The sequence below is a fragment of the Salmo salar genome, chromosome ssa26 (genome assembly GCF_905237065.1).
Source record: "Salmo salar chromosome ssa26, Ssal_v3.1, whole genome shotgun sequence".
Taxonomy (NCBI): Eukaryota; Metazoa; Chordata; class Actinopteri; order Salmoniformes; family Salmonidae; genus Salmo; species Salmo salar.
The window spans coordinates 2,756,075-2,782,128 of record NC_059467.1 but is presented as its reverse complement, the minus strand read 5'-3'; the positions used below and the strand labels follow the sequence as shown (position 1 = coordinate 2,782,128).

Below are 26,054 nucleotides of genomic sequence, written 5' to 3'. Positions count from 1 at the left end.
CAAGCATACCCATAACATGATGCAGCCATCCCTATGCTTGAAATATGGCGAGTGGTACTCAGTAATATTATTAGGCAAAATCATAGAAGAAAACCTAGTTCAGTCTGCTTTCCACCAGAAATGTGAAGATCAATTCACCTTTCAACAGGACAATTGTCACGCCCTGACCTGAGAGAGCCTTTTCTATGTCTCTATTTAGGTTGGTCAGGGTGTGTTTTGGCCTGGTATGGCTCTCAATCAGGGACAGCTGTACATCGTTGTCACTGATTGGGAATCATACTTAGGCAGCCTGTTTTCCTTTGGGGTTTGTGGGTAGTTAATTTCTGTTTAGTGTGTTAGGATACCTGACAGGACTGTTTGGCTGTCGTTTGTGGTTTCTTTGTGAAGTGCCTTTTTCATCCAAAATAAAAGATGAACAAATTCCACGCTGCACCTTGGTCCTCTTCTTCCAAAGACAGCCGTTACAACAATAACCTAAAACCCAAGGCTAAATCTACACTGGAGTTGCTTACCAAGACAGTGAATACTCCTGAGTGGCCTAGTTACCGTTTTGACTTAAATCTGCTTGAAAATCTGAAGGCACTGTAGCAGGACAGATGGTCACCATTTCAGCCTCGGGCAGGTCAGATGGAGAGAAAAGTTGTTACATGATCAAAGTCGTGATGTCCATTGTCATGATGTACATCATAATAACATCAGGCCAAACCAAAACTTCCTTAGGGAAACGGGGGAGAGTTGTTGGAGAACCGGGTCCTCCACTGAATTTATGAGCAGCCAGGAAGTGAGACTGAGTGGTATTGAATGTAATGTTGCTGTTACGTATACCGTGCCTTTGTAGCTGAATCTGTGCTTGAAATTCACTGCTCGACTGAGGGACCTTATTGAAAATGTGTGGGGTATAAAGATGAGGTAGTGTCATGACCGGCCTGCTCGGGTCAGGTTACTGGGGACCACAATCCAACAGAGAGATCTCTCACACCCACCAGAGTGGAAGAGATCGAGGGGTATAAAGGGGGGAGGGGGGGGGGAGTTTGACACCTCACACCCATTGTAAATCTAAGGCAGCAGACAAAATTCCTTTGTCCCCTCACTATGGAGAACCGGCCTCAGAACATTAACATGCAATAAATGGACTTTGGGACAATGGGTTTCGTCAGCCACAAGGGTGGTAATGACGATAGATGGAATATGAAAATGAATGTCATTTTTGTTATTAAAAGTTAGAGGACAACGTTATAACGAAAACATTAACTTTAAGAGTTTTCCTAATATATGCTTGATGTTTATACATTGTTTGTTGGGTGGAAAATGTCCAAATCAAAGAGAATGTTTTGGTAAAGATGAAATGTGAAGTTGTCTGGATCTGAGTAAAATCCAGACCTTGCCGCGTAACTTGGTACGCCCAGAGAATTGCCGTAAAGGCGGAAACGCCCACTTCCGAGCCGAGGGTATAAGACATGTGAGTTAAGAAATAACATATCAGACTAAGTGACCCGAGCTGCAGCCAAGGTCTGAGTAGTCAACAAACCCAAAACGCAACACGAGGTTGAAGACAAAGGAACCTTCTTCTATCCATGCTACGGATGAGTACTTGCGTCTAAGAGGGTGAATATTCAAGCAGGACCACCCGGTCACCACTCTCCATCGAATTGTGTATCTACACTGCTTTCGTTCCTACGCTGTGAGCCTTGGGGTACAGGGCTGGCTGTGCTCAGAAGACCCCTTTCAGAACAAGGGTGAGGAAACAGACCATTAAGACAAAGGATACTGACATCGTGAGGACAACCAGAGAGTTACACCAGAGAAGCCGAAACGGTCCACGCAGAGACCCCCATCAGAGACCTTCAACACATAATTACATCATATTCTGACCCATAAGAGCGCAGTTCGGGCAAGGTTAGGGTTAAAATAAGCATAGCTTACAAATGCACCCAAATGTATATTTCTCTCATGTACTTTCTCTCTTTTGAATCCCCATTTTGGGTAACACGTGTCATAGTGTGTTGGCCCGTTTGTATTATGTTCTAATCAATAGCCTAGACTGTGTATCTTATATTATCATTTTAGCTTGCTAGTAAATAAATAATCAACTAAATTGGTGTGGTACGGACTCATTGGTGGGACTCAGGTTTGTGCAGATTCACGGATTATGCGACGTTCAGAATGAGACTGTAGAGGAAATTGATTAATTAGCGACTGTTGTAAAATCAATATTCTGATGTTCTTTGAATTAATTTGGGAAATAGAAACTCAATAAAACCAAACTTTCCCATTGTACCCCAGGTTAATGACTTAATAATTGCCTGATTCATTTTATCACGTAATTATAAACCGTTAATCAATTCGATGAGCAGCAGTCACCACATTAACCAATACAGTAGTCACAACAGTAGTCATTCAAAAATCATGTTAAACCCTATTATTGCACACAAAGTGAGTCCATGCAGCTTATTATGTGACTTGATAACCAGATTTTTACTCCTTAACTTATTTAAGTTGGCCATAACAAAGGGGTTGAATACTTATTGACATTTCAGCTTTTCATGTGTAAATCATTTGTAAACATTTAAATAACATAATTCCACTTTGACATTATGAGGCATTGTGTGTAGGCCAGTGACACAAAATCTCAATTTAATCCATTTTAAATTCATGTTGTAACAACAAAATATGGAAAAAGTCAAGACTGACCAGGTGAACACTATGATCCCTTATTGATGTCACTTGTTAAATCCACTTCAAAATCAGTGTCAATGAAGGGGAGGAGACCGGTTAAAGGATTTCTAAGCCTTGAGACGTGGATTGTGTATGTGTGCCATTCAGAGGGTGAATGGGCAAGACAAAAGATTTAAGTGCTTTGCCAGGGGTATGGTAGTAGGTGCCTGGCGCACCGGTTTGAGTGTGTCAACAATGCAACTCTACTGGGCTTTTCACACTCAAACATTTTCCTGTGTGGATCAAGAATGGTCAACCACCCAAAGGACCTCCAGCCTACTTGACACAACTGTGGCAAGCTTGGAGTCGACATGGGCCAGCATCCCTGTGGAACACTTGACACCTTGTAGTCCATGCCCCGACGAATTGAGGCTGATCTGAGGGCAAAAGGGGGTGCAACGCAATATTAGGAAGGTGTTCCTAATGTTTTGTACACTCAGTGTATACGTTTAGCCGAGAGGATAGGTGAATTAATTATTCAATATATCAAACTTTGTTGACTAAGACTAGATACCTTGAAGAACATTGTTAAGATTGGGGGCATTCTGGGAAGCCTGTCAGTCAACCAGGATTTCCTGTTAGAAAATAGGGTAAAATCATTCCAAACAATATAAAAATTACATCTACCGACTAAATAAGGGCATGTCTAAATAGATATTTTTGGCTATAGCGCCATCGCAGATTTGGTCCATTTATCCCCCCTGCGGTAATTTCCAATAATTGCCGCTGAAAAATAGGCTAAGAAACCCAAGATAGGTAAATGGTTGGATAGATTTCACCAGGGGTACTCTGCTCCTTCAGAGCAAGCAGATGACAAAGTTCACATATTTATTCAGGACTTGTGGTTGGACATGGTAAAGGTGAATTTGTGTGTGGTTCTGCAACAAAGGAGAGCCATAAGCAGGTGATAAGTATGAATCTATTCAACCAATATATTTCAAATAAGGAAATTAGAAGACATCTTAATGTCATGACTTGACTAAAATATAAATGGAAAATAGGAAACAAACTTACTCTTAACACAACTGGAAAGAAACTGAGCAATGGCTTGACAGAATTTAAATACAAACTAAAAGGTGTGAATAAGCCAGGGCAGTCCTGATAATTAGTGGCAAGAGTGTGGCATTGAGAAGAGACTCAACAGGTGAAATCAACTTGGTTAATCAAGTTCATCTCAGTAGTATGATGCTCCACTCTGAGGTATTTTGTACAGTCACCAACCAGCTGCATGGGGCCGTACAGAGTACCGCAGTGGAGGTGAATATACTTTTATCAATATATTCACCTCCACTGTGGGTCTCTATTACAGTGGTTACCAAACTGCGGGAGGTCCCCGCCAAAAATAAAAATAACTTAAGGAACTAAGTCAGACGTTAAACTTACTCTTGAAAGTTCTAATAGTAGTATGCACAAGTTGCAATTTCGAGAATTGGGTAGTGCATCATCAGTTCCTCTTGTTATGTTTGACATTGCATACCTTAGAGAGCTATTTATAACTTGTCAGAAATGTCCAGATCAACTAGCCCATGTCAGCTAACCTTTTGTCATTTTGTTTTTTTAGCCCAGAGATATTGTTGTAATTTTTTTGTTACTCAAATATCCCATGAATACATATTAGACATGGCAAAATTTATAGAATTGCAAGAAAAGTATCTTTAAAACTGCAAAACTTTGTTTGTACCCCTTGACAAAATGTGTAGAATTGCAGGAAATAAGTTTTAATTAACCCTGAAAAATTAACTTCACCAACAAGAGGGGTGTGAACAGTTTGTGTCATGAACAGTGCTTGTGCCCATAGAAATAGGTGGGGTGCGGGATGTTCCCCAATGCTGGAAGGGGGGGCCCTGAGTAAAAGAGCCCGGTGGACAACTTAAAATGTTTGAGGGGTTATGGAAAACACAATAAAATGGCCCAAAGATGCCATATACAGTGCAGTCGGAAAGTATTCAGACCCCTTCCCTTTTCCCACATTGTTAGGTTATAGCCTTATTCTGAAATGGATTAAATAAAACATTTCCTCAATCTACACACAATATCCCACAATGACAAAGCGAAAACAGCTTATTTTTTATTTTTCCAAATGTATTAAAAATAAAAAATACCTGATTTACATATGTATTCAGACCCTTTGCTATGAGAATCGAAATTGAGCTCCGGTGCATCCTGTTTCCATTGATCATCCTTGAGATGTTTCTACAACTTGGAGTCCACCTGTGGTAAATTCAATTGATTGGACATGAAAAGCACACCTGTCTATATAAGGTCCCACAGTAGACAGTGCATGTCAGAACAAAAACCAAGCCATGAAGTTGAAGGAATTCAAATCAAATAACATTTTATTCGTCACATGCGCCGAATACAACAGGTGTAGACCTTACTGTGAAATGCTTACTTACAAGTCCTTAAACCAACAATGCAGTTCAAGAACTAGAGTTAATCAAATATTTACTAAATAAACCAAAGTAAAAAAATAAATCAAAAAGTAACAAGAAATGTACATAATAACTAGGCTATATACAGGGGGTACCAGTACAGAGTCAATGTGCGGGGGTACAGGTTAATTGAGGTCATTTGTAAAGTGACTATGCATAGATAATAAACAGCAAGTAGCAGCAGTGTAAAAACAAAGGGGGGGGGGGGGGGTCAATGTAAATATTCCGGGAGACCATTTGATTAGTTTAGTTAAGCAGTATTATGGCTTGGGGGTAGAAGCTGTTAAGGAGCCTTTTGGTCCTAGACTTGGTGCTCCGTCAGGAAGTTCAGGATCCAGTTGTAGAGGGAGGTGTTTAGTCCCAGGGTCCTTAGCTTAGTGATGAGCTGTGTGTGCACTATGGTGTTGAACGCCGAGCTGTAGTCAATTAACAGCATTCTCACATAGGTGATCCTTTTGTCCAGGTGGGAAAGGGTGGAGTGCGATTGAGATCTTTGGATCAGTTGGGGCGGTATGTGAATTTGAGTGGGTCTAGGGTTTCTGGCACGATGGTGTTGATGTGAGCCATGATCAGCCTTTCAAAGCACTTCATGGCTACCGACGTGAGTGCTACGGTAATCATTTAGGCAGGTTACCTTCGCTATCTTGGGCACAGGGACTATGGTGGTCTATTTGAAACATGTAAGTATTTCAGATTCGGCCAGGGAGAGGTTGAAAATGTCTGTGAAGACACTTGCCAGGTGGTCCGCGCATGCTTTGAGTACACGTCCTGGTAATCCGTCTGGCCCCGTGGCTTTGTGAATGTTGACCTGTTTAAAGGTCTTGCACACATCGGCTAAGGAGAGCATGATCACACAATTGTCCACAGATCTGGGGAAGGGTACCAAAACATTTCTGCAGTATTGAAGGTCCCCAAGAACACAGTGGCCTCCATCATTCTTAAATGGAAGAAGTTTGGAACCAACAAGACTCTTCCTAGAGCTGGCCGCCTGGCCAAACTGAGCAATCGGGAGAGAAGCCCTTGGTCAGGGAGATGACCAAGAACCCGATTGTCACTGACAGAGCTCCAGAGTTTCTCTGTGGAGATGGGAAAACCTTCCAAAAGGACAACCATCTCTGCAGCACTCCACCAATCAGGCCTTTTATGGTAGAGTAGGCAGACGGAAGCCTCTCCCTAGTAAAATGCACATGACAGACCTCTGGTCTGATGAAACCACAAATGAACCTGAATGCCAAGCGTCATGTCTGGAGGAAACCTGGCACCATCTCTACGGTGAAGCATGGTGGTGGCAGCATCATGCTGTGAGGATGTTTTTCAGCGGCAGGGACTGGGAGACTAGTCAGGGGAGACAAAGATGAACGGAGCGAAGTACAGAGAGATCCTTGACGAAAACCTGCTCCCAGAGAGCTCAGGACCTCCATCTGTGGTCAAAGGTTCACCTTCCAACAGGACAACAACCCTAAACACACAGCCAAGACTACGCAGGAGTGGCTTCGGAACAAGTCTCTGAATGTCCTTGAGTGGCCCAGCCAGAACCCGGACTTGAACCTGATAAAACATCTCTGGAGAGACAAGAAAAAAGCTGTGCAGTGACGCTCCCCATCCAACCTGACAGAGCTTTAGAAGATTTGCAGAGAAGAATTGGACATTAGAGCGGTGGAAATCTGTCCTTTGGTCTAATGAGTCCAAATTTGAGATTTTTGGTTCCAACAGTCGTGTCTTTGTGAGATGTAGAGTAGGTGAACTGATGATCTCCACATGTGTGGTTCCCACCGTGAAGCATGGATGAGAAGTTGTGATGGTGCTTTGCTGTTGACACTGTCAGTGACTTATTTTGATTTCAAGGCACACTTAACCAGCATGGCTACCACAGCATTCTGAAGCGATACGCCATCCCATCTAGTTTACGCTTATAGTGGGACTATAATTTGTTTTTCAACAGGACAATGACCCAACACACCTCCACGCTGTATAAAGGCTATTTAACCAAGAAGGAGAGTGACGGAGTGCTGCATCAGATGACCTGGACTCCAATCACCCGACCTCAAACCAATTGAGATGGTTTGGGATGAGTTGGACCGCAGAGTGAAGGAAAAGCAGCGAACAAGTGCTCAGCATATGTGGGAACTCCTTCAAGAATGTTGGAAAAGCATTCCTCATGAAGTTGGTTGAGAGAATGCCAAGAATTTGAAAGCTGTCATCAAGGCAAAGAGTGGCTACTTTGAAGAATCTAAAATATATGATTTGTTTAACACTTTTTGGGTAACTACATGATTCCATTTGTTTTTTCATAGTTTGTGTCTACACAATTATTCTACAATGTAGAAAATAGTAAAAATTAAGAAAAACCCTTGAATGAGTAGATGTCCAAACATTTGACTGATCATTGCAACTCCACGAGGTGAGATCTTGCATGGAGCCCCAGGCCGAGGGATATTGACAGTTCTTTTGTGTTTCTTCCATTTGCAAATAATCGCACCAAATGTTGTCACCTTCTCACCAAGCTGCTTGGCGATTGTAGCACATTCCAGCCTTGTGTAGGTCTACAATCTTGTCCCTGACATCCTTGGAGAGCTCTTTGGTCTTGGCCATGGTGGAGAGTTTGGAATCTGATTGATTGCTTCCTTCTGTGGACAGGTGTCTTTTTTACAGGTAACAAGCTACAGTTAGGAGCACTCCCTTTAAGAGTGTGCTCCTAATCTCAGCTCATTACCTGTATAAAAGACACCTGGGAACCAGAAATCGTTCTGATTGAGAGGGGGTCAAATACTTATTTCCCTCATTAAAATGCAAATCAATTTATAACATTTCTGACATGCGTTTTTCTGGATATTTTTGTTGTTCTTCTGTCTCTCACTGTTGAAATAAACCTACCATTAAAATTATAGACTGATCCTTTCTTTGTCAATGGGCAAACGTACAAAATCAGCAGGGGATCAAATACTTTTTTCCCCCACTGTACACACACTCACGGACAGTTTATTAGGTTCACGAAAATGGTTTGTTCCTACAGACAGTGAGGCATGTGGCCGTAGCTTGCTATATCAAGCAGGAAGACAGGCATCGAGGCAGTCAGTTACTGTTCAATTGAACATTCAATTGACAAAACGAGTGACCTAAGCGACTTTGAGCGTGGTATGATCGTCGGTGCCAGGCAAGCCGGTTCCAGTATCTCAGAAATGTCTTCCTGGGCTTTTAATGCACCGCAGTGTCTAGGGTTTACAGAGAATTGTCCGACAAACAAAAACATCCAGTCAGCGGCAATACTGTGGGCGAAAACAGCTCGTTAATGAGAGAGGTCGAAGGAGAATGGCAAAAATCATACAAGCTAACAGGCGGGCCAGAAATAGGTAAATAACGGCGCAGTACAACAGTGGTGTTCAGAATGTCATCTCGAAACGCACAACTTGTCGGTCCTTGTCATGGATGGGCTATTGCAGCAGACGACCAAACCTGGTTCCACTCCTATCAGCTAAAAACAAGAAGCAGCAGCTCCAGTGGGCACGTAATCACCAACACTGGACAATTGAGGAGTGGTTCCTGTTGCATCATGCCGATGGCTGACTCAGGATTTGGCGTAAGCAGCATGAGTCCATGGCCCCATCCTGCCTGGTGTCAACTGTACAGGCTGCACTGTGTGTGTAGCCTGACACAAAATGATTTTAAAATCTTAACCAAATCCCAATTCAAGCAAACGTACATTTTCCCCATGCAGGCCAAACGTAAGTATCAAAGAAGTATGGTCTAAAGGCCTCGGCATGGTTCCCAACTGAAACAGTTGGTACATATATTATGACTACATTTCGTGACAGTTTTGTCTTTGGCTGGAGTTTTTTTCCGGCTGTTCGTGTGCACTTTTGGTAGGAAAACCTAAGTTCGGGAGCCAAAGTCTACGCCCCTTCATCGGTGACTGGTCAACTGTAGGGGTGACGCAAGTTTATTCTTCTTCTCGATTCAGCCCTGTAACTCAGTGTGGATTCAACATGGCAAATTACAACTTAGAGCATTGCTTGGCCGGAGGTACAGAAGTAAATAAGACGGAAAGCAACATGCAGTCTTCAACAGAGGATGAGCTATGTTTTTGTATTTTCTATTGTAGTCAAGGAAACGAGTAGCCATGTTTGCTAACAACAGCTAGCCAGCTAGCGCTAGCTGACATAAAATCAAAGGAGGAGGGAGGAGGAGGCAGCAGAGTATGAGAGAGTTAAGGACACCTACAAGGAAAATTGCAGGGAGAGTGGGCTGGCAAAAGTAGAGATGTATGGGAGGAGAGAGCAATAATTGGAGAGCAGGAGAGAGAGTTGGAGCATTAATTAGGTGTAAAAATCACCCAGTCGAGGGTCTCCTGCTGCAGTTTTACCCAAAAGAACTCTTGAAACCCTCCACCATCACTCTCTCGGCCGTATGCCCCTACATCCGTCTCTCTCATATTATATGTCTTGCAAATCTAGTAGATTCCGGGCAATTCCCGGGTCTCTCTGTTAGAGGTCGACCGATTAATCGGAATGGCCGATTAATTAGGGCCGATTTCAAGTTTTCCTAACAATCGGAAATCGGTATTTTTGGACACCGATTTGGACCAATTTTTTTTTTTACCTTTATTTAACTAGGCAAGTCAGTTAAGAACACATTCTTATTTTCAATGACGGCCTAGGAATGGTGGGTTAACTGCCTTGTTCAGGGACAGAACGACAGATTTTTACCTTGTCAGCTCGGGGATTCGTTTTTGCAACCTTCCGGTTATTAGTCCAACGCTCTAACCACCTGCCTTACATTGCACTCCGCGAGGAGCCTGCATGGCAGGCTGACTACCTGTTACGCGAGGGCAGCAAGAAGCCAAGGTAAGTTGCTAGCTAGCATTAAAGTTATCTTATTAAAAACAATCAATCTTAACATAATCACTAGTTAACTACACATGGTTGATGATATTACTAGTTTATCTAGCATGTCCTGCGTTGCATATAATCGATGTGGTGCCTGTTAATTTCTCATCGAATCACACCCTACTTCTCCAAACGGGTGATGATTTAGCACTATCGTTGCACCAAACCTAACCATAAACATCAATGCCTTTCTTTAAAATCAATACACAAGTATATATTTTTAAACCTGCATATTTAGTTAATATTGCCTGCTAACATGAATTTCTTATAATTAGGGAAATTGTGTCACTTCTCTTGCGTTCCGTGCAAGCAGTCAGGGTATATGCAGCAGTTTGGGCCGCTTGGCTCGTTGCGAACTGTGTGAAGTCCTAACAAAGACTGTAATGAATTTCCCATAATTGTACATAATTATGACATAACATTGAAGGATGTACAATGTAACAGCAGTATTTAGACTTAGGGATGCCACCCATTAGATAAAATAGGGAACAGTACCGTATTTCACTGAAAGAATAAAACGTTTTGTTTTCAAAATGATAGTTTCCGGATTCGACCATATTAATGACCAAAGGCTCGTATTTCTGTGTGTTATTATGTTATAATTAAGTCTATGATTTGATATTTGGTAGAGCAGTCTGACTGAGCGATGGTAGGCAGCAGCAGGCTCGTAAGCATTCGTTCAAACAGCACTTTAGTGCGTTTGCCAGCAGCTCTTTTCGCTGTGCTTCAAGCATTGAGCTGTTTATGACTTCAAGCCTATCAACTCCCGAGATTAGGCTGGTGTAACTGACGTGAAATGGCTAGCTAGTTAGCGGTGTGCACGCTAATAGCGTTTCAAATCGGTGATGTCACTCGCTCTGAGACTTGGAGTAGTTGTTCCCCTTGCTCTGCAACGGACGCGGCTTTTGTGGAGCGATGGGTAACGATGCTTCGAGGGTGGCTGTTGTCGATGTGTTCCTGGTTCGAGCCCAGGTAGGGGCGAGGAGAGGGACGGAAGCTATACTGTTACACTGGCAATACTAAAGTGCCTATAAGAACATCCAATAGTCAAAGATATGAAATACAAATGGTATAGAGAGAAATAGTCCTATAATTCCTATAATAACTACAACCTAAAACTTCTTACCTGGGAATATTGAAGACTCATGTTAAAAGGAACCACCAGCTTTCATATGTTCTCAGCAACTTAAACGTTAGCTTTTTTACATGGCACATATTGCACTTTTACTTTCTTCTCCAACACTTTGTTTTTGCATTATTTAAACCAAATTGAACATGTTTCATTAATTATTTGAAGCCAAATTGATTTTATTGATGTATTATATTAAGTAAAATAAGTGTTCATTCCATATTGTTGTAATTGTCATTATTACAAATACATGTTTTTTTTTTATTTTAAATTTTTTAAACAGCATCGGCTTTTTTTGGTCCTCCAATAATCAGTATCGCCGTTGAAAACGTATAAATCGGTCGACCTCTACTCTCTGTGTATGCAATTTTATCAGTCCTTGATTTTATTGTCCCGCACATGTCTTCCTTGTTTGGCTGTAGATGGCTTATTACCAGTTTATCACCCTCTACTGTCCTGGGGTAATATTTCCACTTTCCCCCCTTTTTTAAGCAAACTAGGCAAGTCAGTTAAGTGAGTATGCGAGCACACTCATTCGCTTTGCCCAGCAGAGTTCACACCAAAGCATGCTGATGCCTTAATCCTGCTTCAGAGTGCAGTGAAGTGGTATGCTCAGGCATCAGACATCAGTACTAATTGTTAGGCTGAGGCAACACGTGAGGAGGTTGTGCACCTGTGTCCTGTGCAGCAGCATGATGCCATGCAGTGCTTGTGTTGTTGCTTTTGGACAATATCACTGCCTCTGTGGCTACTGCTGCACGCCACAGATTCCTCACAACTGAGAAGAGATTAGGACTAAAAATAGCAGCAGGATTTGAAAAAGGTGGAAAATGTGATATTGAGAGTGGAAACAGTGTGAATGTCTCTCGCTCTCCGTGGCCAAATGGCACACATGCAGCAGAGTAGAAGAGCCGAGCAGTAGCACGGGTGAAGATGTTTCAGAATGAGGAGTTTAATTTCCCTTGAGGGGCCTTTGTACAAAGGGTTGTCATCCCCCCTCCAACCCCTCACTATCCCCCATCCCCTCACACTGGGCCATACCACATAGCCAGGATGAGCACCATTAACTGGCATGCTAATTTGTTGGAATCATTGCCTTTTGTCCCTCCCTCCCTCCACCCCTCTGTGTCCCTCCCTCCCCACTGCACCACCCTTAATTCTGTCACTGCCTGTTTGCTAGATTTAGGTCAGACAGCCTCCAGCTTGAAAAATACATGTGGAAAGAAGAGGGGGGTGAGGGGAGGGGGGGCAGCGGAGTATGAGAGAGAGAGGACGCCTACCAGGATAATAAGGGAAAATTGCAGGGAGAGTGGGCCGGCAAAGGTAGAGAGGGAGGGGAGGAGAGAGCAATAACTGGAGAGCGGAAGAGGGAAAGAGATTGTTGGAGCATTCATTTGATATATCGCCCATGTCAGATATTTCGCTTTAAAATGTATACCAAAACAAAAACCATTGATTTCTAAATTTAATAAACCATATAACTCTATGCACAAGGACTACTTTTAACAATTTCCCCAGAAAACTTTACAAAAACACATTTACAGGAAGAACTGTACAGATACAAAGTTAGGTAACAGAATAAAACGGAAGGACATTTTACCGAAATTCTGTTACTAGATTTTTAATCTGCACAGTTTTATTCCAATAAATGTTTTACATTTTATTTACTGTGTACATTTTTCTAGTAGTCATTGTGCATAGAGTTGTATGGTTTGTTAAACTTTGAAATCAACGTTTTTTGTTTGCATACATTCTAAAGTGAAAGTCTGTGTAATTCCGTTTCCATGGAATTGCCCTTAACCTGTTGGGGCTAGGGGGCAGTATTTGCACGGCCGGATAAAAAACGTACCCGATTTAATCTGGTTACTACTCCTGCCCAGTAACTAGAATATGCATATAATTATTGGCTTTGGATAGAAAACACCCAAAAGTTTCTAAAACTGTTTGAATGGTGTCTGTGAGTATAACAGAACTCATTTGGCAGGCCAAAACCTGAGAAGATTCCTTACAGGAAGTGGCCTGTCTGACAATTTCTTGCCCTCCTTGATCATCTCTAACAAATACAGGGGATCTCTGGCATGACGTGACACTTCCTACGGCTCCCATGGGCTCTCAGAAGGCGGGAAAAAGCTGAACAATGTAATTCCATCCCCAGGCTGAAACACATTAGCGCGTTTGGCAAGTGCTCTGACTGAGGCTCGTGCATGAGGGGATAGCATGCTTTTACTTTCACTCTCTTTGTAATAAAAAACGATTTCCCGGTCGGAATATTATCGCTTTTTTACGAGAAAAATGGCATAAAAATGGATTTTAAACAGCGGTTGACATGCTTCGAAGTACGGTAATGGAATATTTAGAATTTTTTTGTCACGAAATGCACCATGCTCGTCACCCTTATTTACCCTTTCGGATAGTGTCTTGAACGCACAAACAAAACGCCGCTATTTGGATATAACAATGGATTATTTGGGACCAAACCAACATTTGTTATTGAAGTAGAAGTCCTGGGAGTGCATTCTGACGAAGAACAGCAAAGGTAATAACATTTTTCTTATAGTAAATCTGACTTTGGTGAGTGCTAAACTTGCTGGGTGTCTAAATAGCTAGCCCTGTGATGCCGGGCTATCTACTGAGAATATTGCAAAATGTGCTTTCACCGAAAAGCTATTTTAAAATCGGACATATCGAGTGCATAGAGGAGTTCTGTATCTATAATTCTTAAAATAATTGTTATGTTTTTTGTGAACGTTTATCGTGAGTAATTTAGTAAATTCACCGGTAGTGTTCGGTGGGAATGCTAGTCACATGCTAGTCACATGCTAATGTAAAAAGCTGGTTTTTGATATAAATATGACCTTGATTGAACAAAACATGCATGTATTGTATAACATAATGTCCTAGGGTTGTCATCTGATGAAGATCAAAGGTTAGTGCTGCATTTAGCTGTGGTTTGGGTTTATGTGACATTATATGCTAGCTTAAAAAATGGGTGTCTGATTATTTCTGTCTGTGTACTCTGCTGACATAATCTAATGTTTTGTTTTCGTTGTAAAGCCTTTTTGAAATCGGACAGTGTGGTTAGATTAACGAGAGTCTTGTCTTTAAAATGGTGTAAAATAGTCATATGTTTGAAAAATTGAAGTAATAGCATTTCTAAGGTATTTGAATAACACGCCACGGGATTCAACTGGCTGTTGAGTAGGTGGTTCAAAATAATCCATAGTTATGTTCAAATATCCTCTGTTTTGTTCGTGCGTTCAAGACACTATCCGAATGGTAAAGAAGGGTTTTTGCATTTTTGAGGTATTTGAATATCGCGCCACGGGATTACACTGGCTGTTGAGTAGGTCGCCCATAGAGGTTAACCAATGTACTGTGCCGAAGTTTACGCATACCTTTTCAGAGGCAAGACAAAGCGGAGGTTAGATCTAATGAGAAGGACTGTATGGGAGCATTGCTGCTGAGATGAGAACTGTTATTGTGTAGCGCGGCAGACAGAGTGCGGTGGGTCGCTGCTCACACAGCATTAACACATGGTCCTTTAATCCTCTCAGAGTATGGCTGAGGACCGACGGCAAGTTAATGTAGACGCCAATCAAAACAAATTACATCCTCCTCAACTGATCGTCATGGCATCTGGTCTGATGGAGCGAAGGTACTGGTTATATGACTAGGAGGATCTGGCTGCATTACACACACGTAGCTGAGTGAACGATGGAGGATTCCACGTGGGAAAATGTGTCAGATATACTAACCGTGTGATCTGTCTCAGATCAATATTCCTGACACACACACTGTGAATGACTGACTACCCCACACACACTCTCCACTTAGCTGCCCTGAAACAAACTCAGACGCTCTACCCCACACAGATCCAGGTCACGCACAGCCCTGCTCCAACCCCCCCAGTGTTAGGGACTGGCACGGAACTGTAAACACTCACTCACTCATATAAACCTTTGGGCCCACTTCTTATTAAACACCCTGGGATTCACATGTTTATCAGCAAAGTATTCCCTAGATCAGCACTCGTACTTAGATGCTTTATGACTATGGGCCCTGCCACTAAAGACCTATTGGTTGCCAAATAAACATTCTTGGGGTGGGGGGGATGAGGAAAAGACAGGTAGCTTTATTCTGGTGGTTGCACCTCCAAAACAAACTCAATCACTTCCTCCTGCATTCATTCCATTGTAAAGGTGCCCTCCCTGCGGTGTCATCCTCTCTAGCACCACTTCAATGGCCTGTTCACCTGAACCTCCAGCTTCAGCCAAAGGCACAACTGTTGAAAAGCTTTCTGAATTGCTCTGAGCACGTATGTACCAAGCGTCTCATAGTAGGAATGCTGATCTAGGATCAGGTCCCCCATCCATTCATTATAATCTAAAAAGACACTGACCCTAAATCAGCACTTCATGAATACAGGCCAGGTCTTCTGGTTAGCTAGATGACATCTGTCAATTCAACCCACAATCTCAAGTCAAGGCAACATAAGGTGAAGGCACCAATTTGTAAGTCGCTCTGGATAAGAGCGTCTGCTAAATGACGTAAATGTAATGTAAATGATATTCAACAACAGCCTTATTATTCCAGCCAACCTTGGACAGTCCATCCTGTGTGGCTGACTCCTGAAACACAAAGACATGGATGGAACAGCCAGCAGCAGCCCCATTAATTTAGCCTAGCGCCGACATGATGTGCTCTACAGTGAAAGGAATCAGAAGACCCATTCCAGTATGAGTAGCTAGAAGGACAACAGCACAGAGAGCAAGGCTTACCTCTTCACACAAGCTTGAGAGACGGTTGCTACCTTTCCAAAAGCACCTAGTTGCAACACTTGCCCATCAAGCTGTGTCCTCTGTCCAGCACAAGAGCTCCAGAAAACAGGACATTAGTGCTTATCCCCACCACTGCTCAAGCCATTCACCAACACCAAATGGACAGAGGCTGAAGTCAAATAACTGGTCGGTGTGGGGCCCCTCCCCCAACACGGGCCCTTTGAGGAATGGTTTGCGAAGAGAAGAGTGCTGGGAAGGAGGGAGCTGAGTGAACAGAGGACAGAGGGGGGGCCCAAGATTACACATTCCTGAACATCACTACAGTGTCAGACAACACACTTTTACACTCCCCAAAATCCAACGCAGATGTGCTCACTCATTTGTGGAGACCCGGTTGCGCACACAGACATACTTGCTTGGCATCCCTGATGACATAGGCCTTACACATAGAATTGTAATGAATCATCATAGTGATGGCATCTGATAAAGTTTCATTGGGCATTCCCCAGTCTCAACAACTCATTTGGGAAACTCAGAGTGCAGCTAGAGAAAGAAATCCCAGAAATATCAGACACTGATGACAGTTAGGAGGCAACACAGAGCGCAGTCTCAGAACCACCTGGGTTTCCAAAATGCACCACCTCTAGCAGCCTCTACTGGAACAAGCTAGAGAAGGGACTGAAACCAAAAACTGTTTCAGCCTCTTTGAATAGCAGGGGTGAAAGGTCCCCAGGAGGACAAGAGCAATGGATCCCTCACAGAAACAGGATTTTGAGCTCCCCTCCCCCAGACAGTATTCCATCTCCTGAAGAACAGGTAAGGTCAAGTCAATTATTTGGAACCACAGACAGAAGCAAATGGGACGAAACCCGAACTTGTCCAATAAGGAAGGCTCATTTCAGTTGCAAAACGGTTTCCATTGCAAAATCATGTTTTGATGTTCTCTGAAGGGTTGCCAACTGTCTGAGACTTTGAAAACGCATAGCCTACATAAAAGGTGACCTTTTTCAGGATGGTAATTCATTCACTTGAGGTGAACTTAGCAGCAGCATTAAAATAACCCTGAAAGAATCTCTTGATGTGATAAGCCTAACCGCCCTTTTCCTCTACAATTGCTCAAACCGTTTGTCACTGAACCAAATCAAGGCAACAAGACGCAACAACAGTCAAAAGAACGGCTTTCGAGTTAACCTCAATGCCACCCTTATTTGTTTAGAGACATAGGTGACACGAATACTGCTTAGGCCCTATTCCCACTACAAGAGATGAAGGGGAGTCTGAGGAGCGGAGTGGCAAAAGAGATTTCAATTCATATTACATCCTTACCTTTCATTTCATTGTGACTGGCAACGTGACATTCTTGGTCCAAAGCTCAAATTGACCATAAATTTAACAGTAGCCACTAAGAACAAACTATTTAACAATCTGAGAAACTTTTCATCTAAAACATATTACCGTATAGATTAATGCAACCAAACCATATTACACTCCTGAGTAATGCAACAATTCACAAGTATGCGAATACGATTAAATGGTTTGATTTTCTTGTCCGTACACATTAAATTAGCTGACAATACAGAGCTAACTCCTGCTAGCTAACAACATCCTTTAGATCAGTGATTCCCAAACTTTTTATATTCCCGTACCCCTTCAAACATTCAACCTCCAGCTGCACACCCCCTCTAGCAGCAGGGTCAGCGCGCTCTCAAATGTTATTTTCTGCCATCATTGTAAACCTGCCACACACACAAACTATACAATACATTTATTAAACATAAGAATGAGTGTGAGTTGTCACAAACCGGCTCGTGGGAAGTGACAAAGAGCTCTTATAGGACCAGGGGGCAAATAATAATAATCAATAATTTCTCTCTTTATTTAACCATCTTACATATAAAACCTTATTTGTTCATCGAAAATTGTGAACTCACCACAGGTTAATGAGAAGGGTGTGCTTGAAAGGATGCACATAACTCTGAAATGTTGGGTTGTATTTTATTGGAGAGACTCAGTCTTAAATCATTTTCCACACACAGTCTGTGCCTGTATTTAGTTTTCATGCTAGTGAGGGCCGAGAATCCACTCTCACATAGGTACGTGGATGCAAAGGGCATCAGTGTCTTAACAGCGTGATTTGCCAAGGCAGGATACTCTGAGCACAGCCCAATCAAGAAATCTGGCAGTGGCTTCTGATTAAATTCAATTTTCACAGAACCGCTTGTTGCAATTTCATGAGGCTCTCCTGTTCAGATATCGGTAAGTGGACTGGAGGCAGGGCATGAAAGGGATAACGAATTCAGTTGTTTGCACACCCAACTCACTCAGGTGCTTTGCTATATCACATTTGACATTGTCCGTAAGCTTGAGTTCAATTGCAAAAAAAAAAAAAAAACATACAACGACGGAAAGACCTGTGTGTTGTCCTTGTTAATACAGACAGAAAATAACTCCAACTTCTTAATCATAGCCTCAATATTGGCCCGCACACTGAATATAAACTCAGCAAAAAAGAAACGTCCCCTTTTCAGGGCACTGTCTTTCAAAGATAATTCGTAAAAATCCAAATAACTTCACATATCTTCATTGTAAAAGGGTTTAAACACTGTTTCCCATGCTTGATCAATGAACAATTAATGAACATGCACCTGTGGAACGGTCGTTAAGACACTAACAGCTTACAGACGGTAGGCAATAAAGGTCACAGTTATGAAAACTTAGGACACTAAAGGAGGCCTTTCTATTGACTCTGAAAAACACCAAAAGAAGATGCCCAGGGTCCCTGCTCATCTGCGTGAACGTGCCTTAGGCATGCTGCAAGCAGGCATGAGGACCGCAGATGTGGCCAGGGCAATAAATTGCAATGTTCGTACTGTGAGACGCCTAAGACAGCGCTACAGGGAGACAGGACGGACAGCTGATCGTCCTCGCTGTGACAGACCATGTGTAACAACACCTGCACAGGATCGGTACATCCGAACATCACACCTGCGGGACAGGTACAGGATGGCAACAACTGCCCGAGTTACACCAGGAACGCACAATCCCTCCATCAGTGCTCAGACTGTACGCAATAGGCTGAGAGAGACTGGACTGAGGGCTTGTAGGCATGTTGTAAGGCAGGTCCTCACCAGACATCACCGGCAACAACGTCACCTATGGGCACAAACCCACCGTTGCTGGACCAGACAGAACTGGCAAAAAGTGCTCTTCACTGACAAGTCGTGGTTTTGGTCTCACCAAGGGTGATGGTCAGATTCGCGTTTATTGTCAAAGGAATGAGCTTTACACCGAGGCCTGTACTCTGGAGCGGGATCAATTTGGAGGTGGAGGGTCCGTCATGGTCTGGGGCGGTGTGTCACAGCATCATCAGACTGAGGTTGTTGTCATTGCAGGCAATCTCAACGCTGTGCGTTACAGGGAAGACATCCTCCTCCCTCATGTGGTACCCTTCCTGCAGGCTCATCCTGACATGACCCTCCAGCATGACAATGCCACCAGCCATACTGCTCGTTCTGTGCATGATTTCCTGCAAGACAGGAATGTGAGTGTTCTGCCATGGCCAGCAAAGAGCCCGCATCTCAATCCCAGCAAGAACTGGCAAATCTGGTGCAGTCCATGAGGAGGAGATGCACTGCAGTACTTAATGCAGCTGGTGGCCACACCAGATACTAACTTACTTTAGATTTTGACCCCCGCTTTGTTCAGGGACACATTATTCCATTTCTGTTAGTCACATGTCTGTGGAACCTGTTCAGTTTATGTCTCAATTGTTGAATCTTATGTTCATAGAAATATTTACACATGTTAAGTTTGCTGAAAATAAACGCAGTTGACAGTGAGAGGGCGTTTCTTTTTTTTTGCTGAGTTTAGTTGTGGAGAGTCCCTGTAATCCTAGATTCAGATCATTCAGGTAAGAAAAAACATCACCCAGATAGGCCAGTCGTGTGAGAAACACGTCATCATGCAAGCGGTCAGACAAGTGAAAATGATGGTCAGTAAAGAAAACTTAAGCTCAATTAAAAAAAAAAAAACATGTCAATACTTTGCCCCTTGATAACCAGAGCACTTCTGCATGTTGTAAAAGTGTTACATGGTCGCTGCCCATATCATTGTATAGTGCAGAAAATACATGAGAGTTCAGGGGCCTTGCTTTAACAAAGTTAACATGTTTCACTGTAGTCTCCAAAACGTCTTTCAAGCTGTCAGGCATTCCCTTGGCAGCAAGAGCTTCTCGATGAATGCTGCAGTGTACCCAAGTGGCGTCGGGAGCAACTTCTTGCACGCGTGTTACCACTCCACTATGTTTCCCTGTCATGGCTTTTGCGCCATCAATACAGATACCAACATGAGCTGCAGCTACATATGGACCATTAATGGAATTCCTGCGAGAAAGTAACGGTTAATGTGATTGGATGCTAATTATTTGACTAGGCTACCTGTATTTGACATTGTGTTTTTACGTCGCTGAACACTAGATGGTTTAATTTTGGGCAGTAATATGAGGCTCCTCAGACGAGAAAAAACCCTCACCCAAATGTATAGCCCGTTGGAAAATATAAATGACTGTTTGAAAATGTGAATCACATTTTTATTTGGCGTACCCCCGACGGCATTGCACGTACTGTACCCCAGTTTGGGAATACCTGCTTTAGATCAAGTAACATTAGCATATTAATAATGAACGTTTACCCCTCCCATACAAATATAAAGGTACAGTAACGTTATCATACAGTGTCATTCATATTATAATATAGGCTACACAGCTAGGTAACATTAGCTAGCAAGCTAGCTAGCTAAACAAAATCATTTCTGCATCCTCCTCACAACAACGTGCTGGCTGTTAGCTGCATGTTGACGTTTAGCTAACCCATAGCTCTTAACTTTAATACGCTAGTGTAAGCCTAAGAGCTACTATCTTTGAACAAACCAGGCTTCATTTGATCAATATTATGGAAGTCATTATATGAAAATTGCGACTGAAAACGTTGACAATTCCCTGGGGAGTTGCTTCTTGCCTGGACTTCGGTGGTCAAGCCAAAAAATACATAACAAAAAAAATAAAATAAAAAAAACTCTATTGAGAGTTAAATCTACGGCAACGATTTCAGAATGTAACATGTGGTTAAAACAATTTCAGGAAAAAAAAAACATCTAAAAAAAATCTATAAAACAAGTCTCAAAAACAAGGAAAAATGTCTGTAGGCCTAAATTTCAGCTGTTTCAAAAACATTGCTCTGCTATTAAACATTTTACTGTAAGAGTGTTGGCTCAACGAGACAATTCTGTTTACACTGCCCTGCTTAGATGGGGGCAACTGTCGAGCGAAAGTCGTGCGCTACCTCCAAGTCTAGTAGGTATGAAGACCCTCTTAGTCATGGTTGACATTTTTTATACACATATGCACATGTCGATTAGTGATGGGGGGTTGGGAAAAAAAATCTATATAGTTACATCTCAATATTATTTTGCGACGATATTATATTGACATTTGACTCCTAGCTAGTGCTAGTTGGCTGTACCTGCGCCAACACTCATCCTATAGCTTGTTTTCCGTCACCTTTTTAAATAGTGAGCCAACATCTTTTCAGCACTTTTATTTACCTGACTGATCAAAACTTGTTTCACCTGGATTCACCTTGTCAGTCTGTCATGCAAAGAGCAGGTGTACATAATAATTTGTAAACTCAGTGTATTATGCTAATAATAATAGTAAACCGTATGGCAGCAGCATACGGGGTGGGTGTATGCGTGGTGGTGAGTGTCTCTATAAGCAAGTGTGTTGGTGTTCGTGTGAGTTTGTGTGTGCAAGTGTGTGTAGGCGTAACAGGTGGATATACATGTAAACACGGCTGAAAAGTGACTGGTAGCAGGAACACATACTTATGGTATATACAAATTTGTGCACAACATTTTGAGAGAAATGTTTTTTGTGCGTATGGAAAAAGTCTGGAATCTTTCATTTTAGCTCATGAAACATGGGACCAACACTTTACATGTTGCATTTATATTTTTGTTCAGTATAGATATGTATACTAATGGCAATCAATGAACAGCACCAGTAGTACTAGTAGTAATCTAATCCATATTCATTTTAACAGCAGCGTAGGTGTGAGGGGGAGCAGTAGTTGTTATCTATTTAAACAGTCTTATGGCCAGGGGGATAAGCTTAATAGGAGTCTTGGTCTAAAGCGAACTTTCATCAAGGTATGAGATGCATTTCTATAATTGGTTTCCCTCTTCATTGTCAGTATCCTTTTTCTGCATTATGATATCTGTAACATTGATGTATCAAATATTCGCTTCAGAAGCTTGCACATTCACCACATTGTATGCTTGTTCCGAGATGTATTCTTAAGACTTTTACTGAAGCAAATCTTTTTGACATCTTGAAAATCATGTGTTCTAGCTAAGATTCTTATAAAATATATGCTGAAATACATTTCATACATGGCAGTACTGTTAGATCTATAGATCTATACATATAGACACACACAGTTGAAAGTGCATGTCAGAGCAAAAAACAATCCATGAGGTTGAAAGAATTGTGCGTAAAGCTCTGACAGGATTGTGTCGAGGCACAGAACTGGGGAAGGGTACAAAAACATTTCTGCAGCATTGAAGGTCCCCAAGAACACAGTGGCCTCCATTTTTAAATGGAAGAAGTTTGGAACCACCAAGACTCTTCCTAGAGCTGGTAGCCCGGCCAAACTGAGCAATCGGGGGAGAAGCCCTTGGTCAGGGAGGTGACCAAGAACCCGATGGGCACTCTGTCAGAGCTCCAGAGTTCCTCTGTGGAGATGGGAGAACCTTCCAGAAGGACAACCATCTCTGCAGCACTCCACCAAATCAGGCCTATATGGTAGAGTGGCCAGATGGAAGCCATTCCTCAGTAAAAAGCATGACAGCCCCCTTGGAGTTTGCCAAAAAGCACCTAAAAGGACTCTTACCATGTGAAACAAGATTCTCTAGTCTGATGAAACCAAGATTGAACTCTTTGGCCTGAATGCCAAGCATCACGTCTGTAAGAAACCTGGCACCCTCCCTACGGTGAAGCATGGTGATGGCAGCATCATGCTGTGGGGATCTTTTTCAGCGGCAGGGACTGGGAGACTAGTCAAGATGGAGGGAAAGATGAACAGAGCTAAGTACAGAGAGATCCTTGATGAAAACCTACTCTAGAGTGCTCAGGACCTCAGACTGGGGCGAAGGTTCACCTTCCAACAGGTCAACGACCCTCAGCACACAGCCAAGACAACGCAGGAGTCTTTGAATGTACTTGAGTGGCCCAGCCAGAGCCCAGACTTGAACCCGATCTAAAATCTCTGGAGACCTGAAAATAGCTGTGCACTGACACTTCTTATCCAACCTGACAGAGCTTGAGAGGATCTGCAGAGAATGGGAGAAACTCCCCAATACAGGTGTGCCAAGCATGTAGTGTCATACCCAAGAAGACTCAATGCTGTAATTGCAGCAAAAATGTCTTAAAACCTGTTTTTGCTTCGTCATTATGGGGTATTGTGTGTAGATTGCTGAAGATTTTTATTTAATCAATTTTAGAATAAGGCTGTAACGTAACAAAATGTGGAAAAATTCAAGGGTTCTGAATACTTTCCGAATGCACTGTATATTCTTTAAGAATCAATGGATACATATAATGAATTTATAAAATGGATGTAGCAATTGCCGATTGCCCTTTAAGATTTGAATGTCTATTTCAGACTCGGGCTCCCGAGTGGCGCAGAGGTCTAAGGCACTGCATCTCAGTGCAAGAGAAGTCACTACAGTCCCTGTTTATTTTATTTCTTAACTGACTTGCCTAGTTTTCTTTTTTAATGAACATCCATAACTGTAGTTTTTTCCTCTCTAAAGTAATAATAATTCTAAATTATTGTTTTTGTATTCAGCAAAGACTTTCCTTTGAAATGGCTAACAATGTTTTGACCTAAGACTTACAAACTGAGACTTTTAATAATATGTTCAGTCTCTCAAAAATCCAATTTCATGTAGCATCCATAACTTGTCTTTTATGCTTTATTTCGCCAACATGCCAATATTTAAAAGTCTGCTTTTTGGGGTAAACACTACTATAGACACACGCATCAAAAGTTGTATTTATATTTTGTTTGTCCATTCTGTGAGACGTGAAAGTTGTGATTTTGTGTGCAAATTTAATGTCCATAACACTGGAATCTCCCATAATCAACAGGGGCAATTGGTTTTCGCCCCCGGCCGCCCCCTCTCTCTCCCCAAATGAGTGCGAGTGAATGTGAAGCTGTTGGCTCTGGCTCCGACTGTGGGTCAATCCCTAATGGCACTCTAGTGGGCTCTAGTCAAAAGTAGTGTATTATATAGGGTATAGAGTGCCATTTGGGGAGCATCCACTATGCTGAGCACATCTGCAAGGCTGACTGGCTCACTCTACCCAGCTAAGGGACCAGGGGAGTGCAGATGCTTTTACACAAACTACAGAATCAACAAAATTACTGGTGCAGCATACACAAAAAGACCCCCCTCTCGTTTTCATTCACTAGTACTGTATCTGGCTGGCTGCCTGGCAGTGAGCTCTTGAAGACACGGTCATCACAGGCTACCTTCACAGGTAGAGAAGAAGTAGAGAGGCAGGCATCTAGCAAGCAACCAGCGCACTACTTTGACAACAAAACGAAAATGTACATACCGATAAACCAAACTCACATGCATAAAGCTTAGGCTAAAACATTATTTTTAAACAAATGAAATGTTTGAGGTAAAAAGATAGGTGTATGGCATAATGTCACAATGATAAGCATGCAATTGTCTCTACATCCCATGAGAGATGTTTAACAAGGAAAATAGTTAGCTGGAGAGACAAAATGTCCCCAAGCTCCCCCAAATACCAGGTCAAAGGTTGAGTGATGTCAGCTGAACATGCAGTACTTATGGGAATTTATTTAGAGAAGGGCAAGTTAACACCAACAACCACCTTCACCCCAGAAAATGCTTTAGTTACAACTCATTACTCGAGGAAGTCATCAGAATCATAAAGCCATATGGGAATGCCAACAACACCTAATTGGGTGACAAGGCAGCAAGACTTTGCCATTGGCCCCCCACAAAAAAAATGTTAGACCTTCATATAAATGAAGAAAAACTGGTCATTAGTTTACAGTTGGGTGTATTTGAACTGGTATGCCCAGTCATCACAGGTGTGTTCACTTTTAATCCATTCCAAAGTGCACATCTTCCTCTCTGTATAAACTTGGGCAGAGAGCGGTTGTGCTGTGCCGGCCCTGCTCTCTTTCTCTTCCCTGCTGCACCGTGACTCACCCTGCACACAGTCACTGGCCCCTTCCTGCTTCGAAGTGAAAAAACAGCTTGACTGCTGACTGATCGGCCGGCTGATCTGCACCGACAGGAGCAACTCACTGGGAGTCGGCTGCACACACGCACACACAGACACTGGCTGCCTGCTGCACGGGACCCTGTCAGAGTGTGTGTGGGGAGAGGGGGGGCTCGGCAACAAAGCGAGCGGTCCCTCCTCATTCAGAACACATACAAAGACACTTCTCTAGTGAGACATGGGAACACGTATCACTTCAGAGTTAATACTGTTAACAGCCTTTGTGTGTTATGACTTGGGAGGTACGGACCCATCAATAGATCGTGGCTCTCTTCAGTGTCTGTTAATCAGTCCTGATGGACCATCCACTCCACTGCAGGCCAACTGGAATTTATGTCATCCAACCTGTACAGTGAGGGAAAAAAGTATTTGATCCCCTGCTGATGGGAGAACCTTCCAATGATCATGAGAATGGTGAGGAATCAGCCCAGAACTACACGGGAGGATCTTGTCAATGATCTCAAAGCAGCTGGGACCATAGTCACCAAGAAAACAATTGGTAACACACTACGCCGTGAAGGACTGAAATCCTGCAGCACCAGCAAGGTCCCCCTGCTCAAGAAAGCACATATACATGCCCGTCTGAAGTTTGCCAATGAACATCTGAATGATTCAGAGGACAACTGGGGTGGAAGTGTTGTGGTCAGATGAGACCAAAATGGAGCTTTTTGGCATCAACTCAACTCACCGTGTTTGGAGGAGGAGGAATGCTGCCTATGACCCCAAGAACACCATCCC

General features: G+C 42.7%; 1 protein-coding gene across 3 annotated transcripts in view; it reads right to left on the bottom strand.

Annotated features, from left to right (window-relative positions):
• Positions 1 to 26,054, bottom strand: part of LOC106587026 (zinc finger MIZ domain-containing protein 2) — a 92,315-nt gene that overhangs the window by 52,683 nt on the left and 13,578 nt on the right. Inside the window, exon 1 of one of the 3 annotated variants that reach the window (XM_014174872.2) lies at positions 15,938 to 16,084. The exons of the other annotated variants lie outside the window; for them this stretch is intronic. The gene's annotated coding sequence lies outside the window, so the exon portion shown is untranslated. Of the gene's footprint in view, positions 1 to 15,937; positions 16,085 to 26,054 lie in introns of those variants that run through there. 3 annotated transcript variants of the gene reach the window in all.